At 32.0% G+C, this 12,346-nt stretch overlaps 3 non-coding genes across 3 annotated transcripts; all 3 read left to right on the top strand.

Moving 5' to 3' along the window:
• Positions 1 to 2,375: 2,375 nt before the first annotated feature.
• Trnal-uaa lies at positions 2,376 to 2,459 on the top strand. The gene has a single exon. It is a non-coding gene; the product is annotated as a tRNA-Leu (tRNA).
• A 2,461-nt stretch (positions 2,460 to 4,920) lies between these two features.
• Positions 4,921 to 5,004, top strand: Trnal-uaa. Its single transcript has one exon. It is a non-coding gene; the product is annotated as a tRNA-Leu (tRNA).
• A 6,223-nt stretch (positions 5,005 to 11,227) lies between these two features.
• Positions 11,228 to 11,311, top strand: Trnal-uaa. Its single transcript has one exon. It is a non-coding gene; the product is annotated as a tRNA-Leu (tRNA).
• Positions 11,312 to 12,346: the final 1,035 nt, after the last annotated feature.

The following is a 12,346-nucleotide window of genomic DNA, read 5'->3' as shown; positions in this document are numbered from 1 at the left end:
TAATTGTTGGCCAAGCGGTCTATGGCGCCTGGTTTCCGCTTGGAAGCATGGGTTCAAACCCCACACCTGACAAATTTGTATTTTTAATTACATGTATAAAAATTTTATTAATTTGATTTGTATAATTTCATTAAACGGTGTATCTATACAGAAATTCAGCTGTATACCGCAAAATTTTTACTTTTGAAATATTTAATTAGATTTGTAATTTTTAAATATTTAATTAGTTTTGTAATTAAATTGGTTCTATATAGAAATGATGTAGGATATTTCATGAAGCTTTGCTTTTGAGATATTCGTTAAACTATGGTTCTATACAGAAATTCTGCTGTATACTGCAAAATTTTTGCTTTTGAAATATTTAATTAGTTTTGTAATTATCAGCTAATCATAGTTCCATAGGGAAATTCAGCTGTATATTGCAAAATTTTTGTATTTGAAATTTGTAATTTGTAATTTTTGTATTTGAACCAGATTTAAGCTCTGGTTCCCGATTGGGAGCGTGGGTTCAAACCTCTCACCTGACAAATTTGTGTTTTTAATTACATGTATAAATATATTATTAATTTGATTTGTTTAATTTCATTTTAACGGTGGTTCTAAACAGAAATTCATCTGTATACAGCAACATTTTTACTTTTGAAATATTTAATTAGTTTTATAATTTTTATAGTTTTGTAATTAAATTGGTTCTATATAGAAATTATGCAGGATATTGCAGGAAGCTTTGCTTTTGAGATATTCGTTAAATGGTGGTTCTATACAGAAATTCTGCTGTATACTGCAATTTTTGCTTTTGAAATATTTAATTAGTTTTGTAATTATCAGCTAATTATAGTTCCATAGGGAAATTCAATTGTATATTGCAAAATTTTTGTATTTGAAATTTGTTTTGTAATTATCATTTAATTACAGTTTGAAAAAGTGTTTTGTACGTGATCAGGTTGGCCGAGCGGTCTAAGGCGCCAGGTTCAAGCTGTGGTTCCCGATTGGGAGCGTGGTTTCGAACTCCACACCTGCCAGTAATAAATTTTTAATTAAATGTATCATATTTATAATTTAAATATTCAATAAACTGTGGTTCTATATAGAAATTCTGCTGTATATTGCAAAAGTTTTGCATTTGAAATTTTAATTTGTACTTTCTAATTATCAGCAAATCATAGTTTGAAATAATGTGTGGTACGTGGTAAGGTTGGCCGGGCGGTCTAAGGCGCCAGTTCGAACCCCACTAATTTGTTTTGTAATTTTCAGGTAATTTGTAATTCAGGTCTGAGGCGCCAGGTTTAAGCTCTGGTTCCCGATTGGGAGCGTGGGTTCGAACCCCACACCTGACATAAATAAATTTTTGAGTAAATGTATGATATTATTAATTTAAATATTCATCAAACTGTGGTTCTATACAGTAATTCAGCTGTGTACTGCAAAATTTTTGCGTTTGAGAATTTTAATTTGTACTTTTTAATTATCAGCAAATTATAGTTAGGCCGAGCGGTCTAAGGCGCCGGATTTAAGCTCTGGTTCCCGATTGGGAGCGTCGGTTCGAACCCCACGTCTGACAGAAATTCATTGTATTACATTGTTGAATTATACATGTATAATGCTTTATCTTTATTAATTGTTGGCCAAGCGGTCTATGGCGCCAGGTTTGAGCTCTAGTTTGCGATTGGGAGCGTAGGTTCAAATCCACACCTGACAAAAATACATTTTTAATTGTATGTATAATATTATTAATTTAAATATTTATTCAACGGTGGTTCTATATAGAAATTATGAATGAGATTGCACGAAGCTTTGCTTTTGATATGTTTTGTTCTGTAATTATAAGTTCACTATAGTTAGATAAAGAGAATTGTTTCATTTACATAGTCAGGTTGGCCGAGCGACAAATTTGAATGCTTAATTACACTTTTAAACATATTATTAATTTGATATGTTTAATTTAATTAAACTGTGGTTCTATACAGAAATGCAACTGTATACTGCAAAATTATTGCACTTGAAACATTTAGTATGTAGTTATCAGCTACTTATAATTTGGAAAATGATCTCGTAGGTGGTCAGGTTAGCGAGAAATCTAAGGCGCCAGATTTAAGCTCTGCTTTCCGATTGGAAGCGTGGGTTCAAACCCCATGACAAATTTGTATTTTTAATTACATGTATAAAATATTATTAATTTGGTTTGTTTAATTTCATTAAACGGTGGTTCTATACAGAAATTCAGCTGTATACTGCAAAATTTTTGCTTTTGAAATATTAAAGTAGTTTTATAATTTTCATCTAATTAAAGTTCCATTCTAATTTTTGTATTTGTGATTTGTAATTTGTTTTGTAATTATTAGCTAATTCTAGTTTGAAAAAATGTTTCGAACGTGGTCAGGTTGTCCGAGCGGTCTAAGGCGCCAGATTTAAGCTCTGGTTCCCGATTGGGAGCGTGGGTTCGAACCCCACACCTGACAAAAATAAAATTTTAGTTAAATGTATAATATTATTAGTTTAAATATTCATTAAACTGTGGTTCAATACAGAAATTGTGCCGTATATTGCAAAAGTTTTGCATTTGAAAATTTTAATTTGTACTTTCTATTTATCAGCAAATTATAGTTTTAAAATGCGTGGTCAGGTTGGCTGAGCGGTCTAAGTCGCCACATTTAAGCTCTGGTTCCCGATTGAGAGCGTGGGTTCAAACCCCACATCTGACAAGTTTGTATTTCTAATTACATGTATAAAAATATTATTAATTTGATTTGTTTAATTTCGTTAAACGGTGGTTCCATACAGAAATTCTGCCGTTTATTGCAAAAGTTTTGCATTGGAAAATTTTAATTTGTGCTTTCTAATTATCAGCAAATTATAGTTTGAAAATACGTGGTCAGGTTGGCTGAGCGGTCTAAGTCGCCACGTTAAAGCTCTGGTTCCCGATTGGGAGCGTGGTTTCGAACCCCACACTTTACAGAGATTCGTTATATTATGTTGGTGTATTGTACATGTGTAATGCTATATCTTTATTAATTGTTGGCCGAGCGGTCTATGGCGCCTGGTTTCCGATTGGGAGCATGGGTTCAAATCCCACACCTGACAAATTTGTATTTTTAATTACATGTATAAAAATTTTATTAATTTGATTTGTTTAATTTCATTAAACGGTGGATCTATACAGAATTTCTGCTGTATACTGCAAAATTTTTACTTTTGAAATATTTAATTAGTTTTGTAATTAAATTAGTTCTATATAGAAATTATGCAGGATATTTTATGAAACTTTGCTTTTGAGATATTCTTTAAACGGTGGTTCTATACAGAAATTCTGCTGTATACTGCAAAATTTTTGCTTTTGAAATATTTAATTAGTTTTTGTAATTATCAGCTAATTATAGTTCCATAGGGAAATTCAGCTGTATATTGCAAAATTTTTGTATTTGAAATTTGTTTTGTAATTTTCAGGTAATTACAGTTTGAAAAAAGGTGTTGTTTTGTGGTCAGGTTGGCCGAGCGGTCTAAGGCGCCAGGTTTAAGCTCTGATTCCCGATTGGGAGCGTGGGTTCGAACCCCACACCCGACAAAAATAAATTTTTGAGTAAATGTATGATATTATTAATTTAAATATTCATTAAAGTGTGGTTCTATACAGAAATTCAGCTGTGTACTGCAAAATTTTTGCTTTTGAAATATTAAATTAGATTTATAATTATCAGCTAATTAAAGTTTCATTCAAATTTTTGTAATTATGATTTTTAATTATCAGCTAATTCTGGTTTAAAAAAATGTTTCAAACGTGGTCAGGTTGGCCGAGCGGTCTAAGGCGTCAGATTTAAGCTCTGGTTCCCGATTGGGAGCGTGGGTTCAAATGGGTGGTTCTATACAGAAATTCAGCTGTATACTGCAAAATTTTTGCTTTTGAAATATTTAATGAGTTTTGTAATTAAATTGGTTCTATATAGAAATTATGCAGGATGTTGCATGAAGCTTTGCTTTTGAGATATTTGTTAAACGGTATTCGTTTTGTAAATTTGAAATATTTAATTAGTTTTGTATTTAATTGGTTCTATATAGAAATTATGCAAAAAATTGCATGAAGCTTTGCTTTTGAGATATGCGTTAAATGGTGGTTTTATACAGAAATTCTGCTGTATACTGCAAAATTTTTGCTTTTGAAATATTTAATTAGTTTTGTAATTACCAGCCAATCCTAGTTTGAAAAAATGTTTAGAACGGGGTCAGGTTGGCCGAGCGGTTTGTGACGCCAGGTTTAAGCTCTGGTTTCCGATTGGGAGCGTGGCTTCGAACCCCACACCTGCCAAAATAAATTTTTAATTAAATGTATAATATTATTAATTTAAATATTTATTAAACTATGGTTCTATACAGAAATTCTGCTGTATATTGCAAAAGTTTTGCATTTGAGAATTTTAATTTGTACTTTTTAATTATCAGCAAATTAAAGTCTAAAAGAAGGTTTCATACGTGGTCAGGTTGGCCGAGCGGTCTAAAGCGCCATATTTAAGCTCTGGTTCCGATTGGGATTTTATTTAATTACACGTATAAAAATATTATTAATTTAATTTGTTTAATTTCATTAAACGGTGGTTCTATACAGAAATTCAGCTGTATACTGCAACATTTTTACTTTTGAAATATTTAATTAGTTTTGTAATTTAATTGGTTCTATATAGAAATTATGCAGGATATTTTATGAAACTTTGCTTTTGAGATATTCTTTAAACGGTGGTTCTATACAGAAATTCTGCTGTATACTGCAAAATTTTTGCTTTTGAAATATTTAATTAGTTTTGTAATTACCAGCTAATTATAGTTCCATAGGGAAATTTAGCTGTATATCGCAAAATTTTTGTATTTGAAATTTGTAATTTGTTTGGTAATTATCAGATAATTAATGTTTGAAAAAATGTTTCGTACGTGGTCAGGTTGACCGAGCGGTTTAAGGCGCCGGATTTAAGCTCTGGTTCCCGATTGGGAGCGTGGGTTCGAACCCCACACCTGACAAAAATAAATTTTTAAGAAAATGTATTATATTATTATATTAATTTAAATATTCATTAAACTGTGGTTCTATACAAAAATTCAGCTTTGTACTGCAAAATTTTTGCTTTTGAAATATTAAATCATTTTTGTAATTATCAGCTAATTAAAGTTTAATTCCAATTTTTGTATTTGTGATTAGTAATTTGTTTTGTAATTATCAGCTAATTCTAGTTTGAAAAAATGTTTCGAACGTGGTCAGGTTGGCCTCGCGTTTAAATATTCATTAAACTGTGGTTCCATACAGAAATTCTGCCGTATATTGCAAAATTTATGCATTTGAAAATTTTAATTTGTACTTTCTAATTATCAGCAAATTATAGTTTTAAGATACGTGGTCAGAGTTGCCGAGCGGTGTAAGTCGCCACATTTAAGCTCGGGTTCCCGACTGGGAGCGTGGGTTCGAAGCCCACACCTGACAGAGATTCGTTATATTATATTGTTGTATTATACATGTGTAATGCTATATCTTTATTAATTGTTGGACAAGCGGTCTATGGCGCCTGGTTTAATCTCTGTTTTCCGATTGGGAGCGTGGGTTCAAACCCCACACCTGACAAATTTGTATTTTTAATTACATGTATAATATTATTAATTTGAATGTTTACTAAACAGTGGTTCTATACAGAAATTCAGCTGTTTATTGCAAAATTTTTGCATCTGAATATTTTAATTTATATTTTCTAATTATCAGCAAATTATAGTTTGATAAAACGCCCCGTATGTGGTCAGATTGGTCAAACGGTATGAGGCGTCAGATTTAAGCTCTGGTCTCCGATTGGGAGTGTGGGTTCGAACCCCATACATGACAACGTTCTGTTATGTTACATTGTTGTAGTACTCACGTGCAATACTAAGTCTTTATTAGTTGTTGTAGGTGTCCGGCTAGAACACCGCACCTGAAACGCTTGAATTTTTAATTACACGTATAATAATATTAATTTGAATATTAATTAAGCGGTGGGTCCATAGAAAAATTCAGCTGTATATAGCAAATTTTTTGCATTTGAAATTTGTAAATTGTTTTACGATTATCAGCTAATTATAGTTTGGAAAAAACATGTTGTAAGTCGTCATGATGGTCGAGCGATCGCAGGCGCCAGATTTGAGCTCTGGTTCTCGATTTGAAGCGTGGGTTCGAACCCCACACCTGACAAAAATAAATTTTTAATTTTATATATAATATTATTAATTTAAATATTCATTAAATGATGGTGCCATAGAGAAATTTTCGTGTATGTTGTGAGGTTCGCGAGTGGTCTAATGCGCCAAATTTAAGCTATGTTTTACCATCTGGAGCGTGTTTTTGAACCCCACACCTGACAAAAATAAATTTTTGAATGTGTGCCTAATATTATTAATTTAAATATTCTTTAAACTCGTCGTTGAAAATACTCGTTGGTCTCTGCTTGGTCGGCGGCCCAATCGCATAGCATTGTGAGATCTGGACTTCTCAGTTCGCTCGGAATTGGATGCTGAGGAGGAAATCAACTCCGCGAACACAAATAAGTAGCACTGACTGTGATTGATAATGTATTTATTTTCTAAATAACATCCACTACTCGGAAATATCTCACAAAACTCATATGGAAAACACAAGCAAAACGGCGTACGTGACAAGCGAGCGCGAGACCCTGTTCACCCCCATGATTAGCGATTATATCCAAAATCTTTAGGAACAAGACTAACAAGAATCTGGCGCGAACATATTCCCCAGTCTAAAAGGGCTACTTTCTATAACCCTATAATTCTTTGGACATTGGCCACTAGCATCACTCCATCGACACCTAGAAAACTTCTACTCTTTCTTGCATCCAATGAAGCAGGCAAATCGGACAAAGCCAATCAAGGTGCAAGGAGCTGAGGATCACCACTGAGCTCAACAAGGCCACAATCATTAAGTCTCCATTCAATAATACATAAAATGAATTTTTTTATATATCTTTACGTTTCAAAGGTTTCTGAATATTTTAGTATGGAGTTATCAGGAAGGAAAACCCGACTTATTTTTATATATATGTAGATTATTATTCATTTAAATAATCATTAAACAGTGGTTCTATATAGAAATGCACATTTTGCATGAAGCTTTGCATTTGAGATCTCTTGTTTTGTGATTATAATTTCATTATAGTTAGAAAAAGAAAGTTGTTTCGCTTAAATAATCAGATTTTCCGAGCGGCTGTGGGGCCATATTTAAGCTCTGGTTCTCGATTGTGAGTCCACGCCTGACAACATTACATTTTATTATATTATTATATTATACATGCGTAGTACTATTTCTTTGTTTATGTTTTGTAATTATAAGATCATTATAGTTTGGAAGAGTCTCTAGTGTGTTGTCAGATTGGCCAAGCGGCCTAAGACGCCAGGTTTAAGCTGTGGTCCCCGATTTGGAGCGTGGGTTCGAACAAAACACCTGACAAAGTTAAATTTGCAATTACACGTATAATATTATTAATTTGAATGTTTATTAAACGCAATTCTGTATATTGCATTTTTTGCATTTGAAATATTAAATTTCAGGTTGGGCGAGGGGGCTAAGGCGCCAGTTCTAAGCTCTTGTTCCTGATTGGGAGCGTGGGTTCGAAACCCTCACCTGACAGAAATAAATTTTTAATTATATGTATAATCTTATTAATTTAAATATGCATTAAACGGTGGTTCCAAATAGAAATTTTGCAGGATATTGCTTAAAACTTTGCATTTGTGATCTATTGTTTTGTAGTTATAAGTTTATTATAGTTAGGAAAAGAGAATTGTTTTTCTTACATAGTCAGGTTGGCCGACCGGTCTAAGACGCCAGATTTAAGTTCTGGTTTCTGATTGGGAGAATTTGAAATTTTTAATTTGTGGTTTCCAATTATCAACAAATTATGGGTTGGTAAAAAATATTGTACTCTAATCTTCGTTGGGCAACAAAATAAGCATATTTAAAATTGACATTCTTTCAACTTGACAGATTAAGGCATCATCCGATGTGTGAAAATTTATCATCGGCAAAGCGGTCTATGGCGCCTGGTTTCCGCTTGGAAGCATGGGTTCAAACCCCACACCTGACAAATTTGTATTTTTAATTACATGTATAAAAATTTTATTAATTTGATTTGTATAATTTCATTAAACGGTGTATCTATACAGAAATTCAGCTGTATACCGCAAAATTTTTACTTTTGAAATATTTAATTAGATTTGTAATTTTGAAATATTTAATTAGTTTTGTAATTAAATTGGTTCTATATAGAAATGATGTAGGATATTTCATGAAGCTTTGCTTTTGAGATATTCGTTAAACTATGGTTCTATACAGAAATTCTGCTGTATACTGCAAAATTTTTGCTTTTGAAATATTCAATTAGTTTTGTAATTATCAGCTAATCATAGTTCCATAGGGAAATTCAGCTGTATATTGCAAAATTTTTGTATTTGAAATTTGTAATTTGTAATTTTTGTATTTGAACCAGATTTAAGCTCTGGTTCCCGATTGGGAGCGTGGTTTCAAACCTCTCACCTGACAAATTTGCGTTTTTAATTACATGTATAAATATATTATTAATTTGATTTGTTTAATTTCATTTTAACGGTGGTTCTAAACAGAAATTCATCTGTATACAGCAACATTTTTACTTTTGAAATATTTAATTAGTTTTATAATTTTTATATATTTAATTAGTTTTGTAATTAAATTGGTTCTATATAGAAATTATGCAGGATATTGCAGGAAGCTTTGCTTTTGAGATATTCGTTAAATGGTGGTTCTATACAGAAATTCTGCTCTATACTGCAATTTTTGCTTTTGAAATATTTAATTAGTTTTGTAATTATCAGCTAATTATAGTTCCATAGGGAAATTCAGTTGTATATTGCAAAATTTTTGTATTTGAAATTTGTTTTGTAATTATCATTTAATTACAGTTTGAAAAAGTGTTTTGTACGTGATCAGGTTGGCCGAGCGGTCTAAGGCGCCAGGTTCAAGCTGTGGTTCCCGGTTGGGAGCGTGGTTTCGAACCCCACACCTGCCAGTAATAAATTTTTAATTAAATGTATCATATTATTAATTTAAATATTCAATAAACTGTGGTTCTATATAGAAATTCTGCTGTATATTGCAAAAGTTTTGCATTTGAAATTTTAATTTGTACTTTCTAATTACCAGCAAATTATAGTTTGAAAAAATGTGTGGTACGTGGTAAGGTTGGCCGGGCGGTCTAAGGCGCCAGTTCGAACCCCACACCTGACAAATTTGTATTTTTAATTACATGTATAAAAATATTAATAATTTGGTTTGTTTAATTTCATAAACGGTGGTTCCTTACAGAAATTCTGCCGTATATTGCAAAAGCTTTGCATCTGAAAATTTTAATTTGTGCTTTCTAATTATCAGAAAATTATGGTTTGAAAATACGTGGTCAGGTTGGCTGAGCGGTCTAAGTCGCCACATTAAAGCTCTGGTTCCCGATTGAGAGCATGGGTTCGAATCCCACACTTTATAGAAATTGGTTATATTATGTTGTTGTATTGTACATGTGTAATGCTATATCTTTATTAATTGTAGGCCAAGCGGTCTATGGCGCCTAGTTACCGATTGGGAGCATGGGTTCAAACCCCACACCTGACAAATTTGCATTTTTAATTACATGTATAAAAATATTATTAATTTGATTTGTTTAATTTCATTTTAACGGTGGTTCTATACAGAAATTCAGCTGTATACTGCAACATTTTTACTTTTGAAATATTTAATTAGTTTTATAATTTTTATAGTTTTGTAATTAAATTGGTTCTATATAGAAATTATGCAGGATATTGCAGGAAGCTTTGCTTTTGAGATATTCGTTAAACGGTGTTTCTATACAGAAATTCTGCTGTATACTGCAAAATTTTTGCTTTTGAAATGTTTAATTAGTTTTGTAATTATCAGCTAATTATAGTTCCATAGAGAAATTCAGCTATATATTGCAAAATTTTTGTATTTGAACATTTGTAATTTGTTTTGTAATTTTCAGGTAATTACAGTTTGAAAAAATGTTTTGTCCGTGGTGAAGTTGGCCGAGCGGTCTGAGGCGCCAGGTTTAAGCTCTGGTTCCCGATTGGGAGCGTGGGTTAGAACCCCACACCTGACATAAATAAATTTTTGAGTAAATGTATGATATCATTAATTTAAATATTCATCAAACTGTGGTTCTATACAGTAATTCAGCTGTGTACTGCAAAATTTTTGCGTTTGAGAATTTTAATTTGTACTTTTTAATTATCAGCAAATTATAGTTTGAAAAAGGGTGTCATACATCTTTAGGTTGGCCGAGCGGTCTAAGGCGCCGGATTTAAGCTCTGGTTCCCGATTGGGAGCGTCGGTTCGAACCCCACGTCTGACAGAAATTCATTGTATTATATTGTTGAATTATACATGTATAATGCTTTATCTTTATTAATTGTTGGCCAAGCGGTCTATGGCGCCAGGTTTGAGCTCTGGTTTGCGATTGGGAGCGTAGGTTCAAACCCACACCTGACAAAAATACATTTTTAATTGTATGTATAATATTATTAATTTAAATATTTATTCAACGGTGGTTCTATATAGAAATTATGAATGAGATTACACGAAGCTTTGCTTTTGATATATTTTGTTCTGTAATTATAAGTTCACTATAGTTAGATAAAGAGAATTGTTTCATTTACATAGTCAGGTTGGCCGAGCGACAAATTTGAATGCTTAATTACACTTTTAAACATATTATTAATTTGATATGTTTAATTTAATTAAACTGTGGTTCTATACAGAAATGCAACTGTATACTGCAAAATTATTGCACTTGTAACATTTAGTATGTAGTTATCAGCTACTTATAATTTGGAAAATGATCTCGTAGGTGGTCAGGTTAGCGAGAAATCTAAGGCGCCAGATTTAAGCTCTGCTTTCCGATTGGAAGCGTGGGTTCAAACCCCATGACAAATTTGTATTTTTAATTACATGTATAAAATATTATTAATTTGGTTTGTTTAATTTCATTAAACGGTGGTTCTAGACAGAAATTCAGCTGTATACTGCAAAATTTTGCTTTTGAAATATTAAAGTAGTTTTAATATTTCATCTAATTAAAGTTCCATTCTAATTTTTGTATTTGTGATTTGTAATTTGTTTTGTAATTATTAGCTAATTCTAGTTTGAAAAAATGTTTCGAACGTGGTCAGGTTGGCCGAGCGGTCTAAGGCGCCAGATTTAAGCTCTGGTTCCCGATTGGGAGCGTGGGTTCGAACCCCACACCTGACAAAAATAAAATTTTAGTTAAATGTATAATATTATTAGTTTAAATATTCATTAAACTGTGGTTCCATACAGAAATTTTGCCGTATATTGCAAAAGTTTTGCATTTGAAAATTTTAATTTGTACTTTCTATTTATCAGCAAATTATAGTTTTAAAATGCGTGGTCAGGTTGGCTGAGCGGTCTAAGTCGCCACATTTAAGCTCTGGTTCCCGATTGAGAGCGTGGGTTCAAACCCCACATCTGACAAGTTTGTATTTCTAATTACATGTATAAAAATATTATTAATTTGATTTGTTTAATTTCGTTAAACGGTGGTTCCATACAGAAATTCTGCCGTTTATTGCAAAAGTTTTGCATTTGAAAATTTTAATTTGTGCTTTCTAATTATCAGCAAATTATAGTTTGAAAATACGTGGTCAGGTTGGCTGAGCGGTCTAAGTTGCCACGTTAAAGCTCTGGTTGCCGATTGGGAGCGTGGTTTCGAACCCCACACTTTACAGAGATTCGTTATATTATGTTGGTGTATTGTACATGTGTAATGCTATATCTTTATTAATTGTTGGCCGAGCGGTCTATGGCGCCTGGTTTCCGATTGGGAGCATGGGTTCAAATCCCACACCTGACAAATTTGTATTTTTAATTACATGTATAAAAATTTTATTAATTTTTTTTTTTCATTAAACGGTGGATCTATACAGAATTTCTGCTGTATACTGCAAAATTTTACTTTTGAAATATTTAATTAGTTTTGTAATTAAATTAGTTCTATATAGAAATTATGCAGGATATTTTATGAAACTTTGCTTTTGAGATATTCTTTAAACGGTGGTTCTATACAGAAATTCTGCTGTATACTGCAAAATTTTTGCTTTTGAAATATTTAATTAGTTTTTGTAATTATCAGCTAATTATAGTTCCATAGGGAAATTCAGCTGTATATTGCAAAATTTTTGTATTTGAAATTTGTTTTGTAATTTTCAGGTAATTACAGTTTGAAAAAAGGTGTTGTTTTGTGGTCAGGTTGGCCGAGCGGTCTAA

Source organism: Ctenocephalides felis, unplaced genomic scaffold (genome assembly GCF_003426905.1).
Source record: "Ctenocephalides felis isolate EL2017-DRISC unplaced genomic scaffold, ASM342690v1 CF-g0.4_SCAFFOLD_03572, whole genome shotgun sequence".
Lineage (NCBI taxonomy): Eukaryota > Metazoa > Arthropoda > Insecta > Siphonaptera > Pulicidae > Ctenocephalides > Ctenocephalides felis.
The sequence above is the reverse complement of the archived record's forward strand: the minus strand, read 5'-3'. Positions and strand labels throughout refer to the sequence as shown.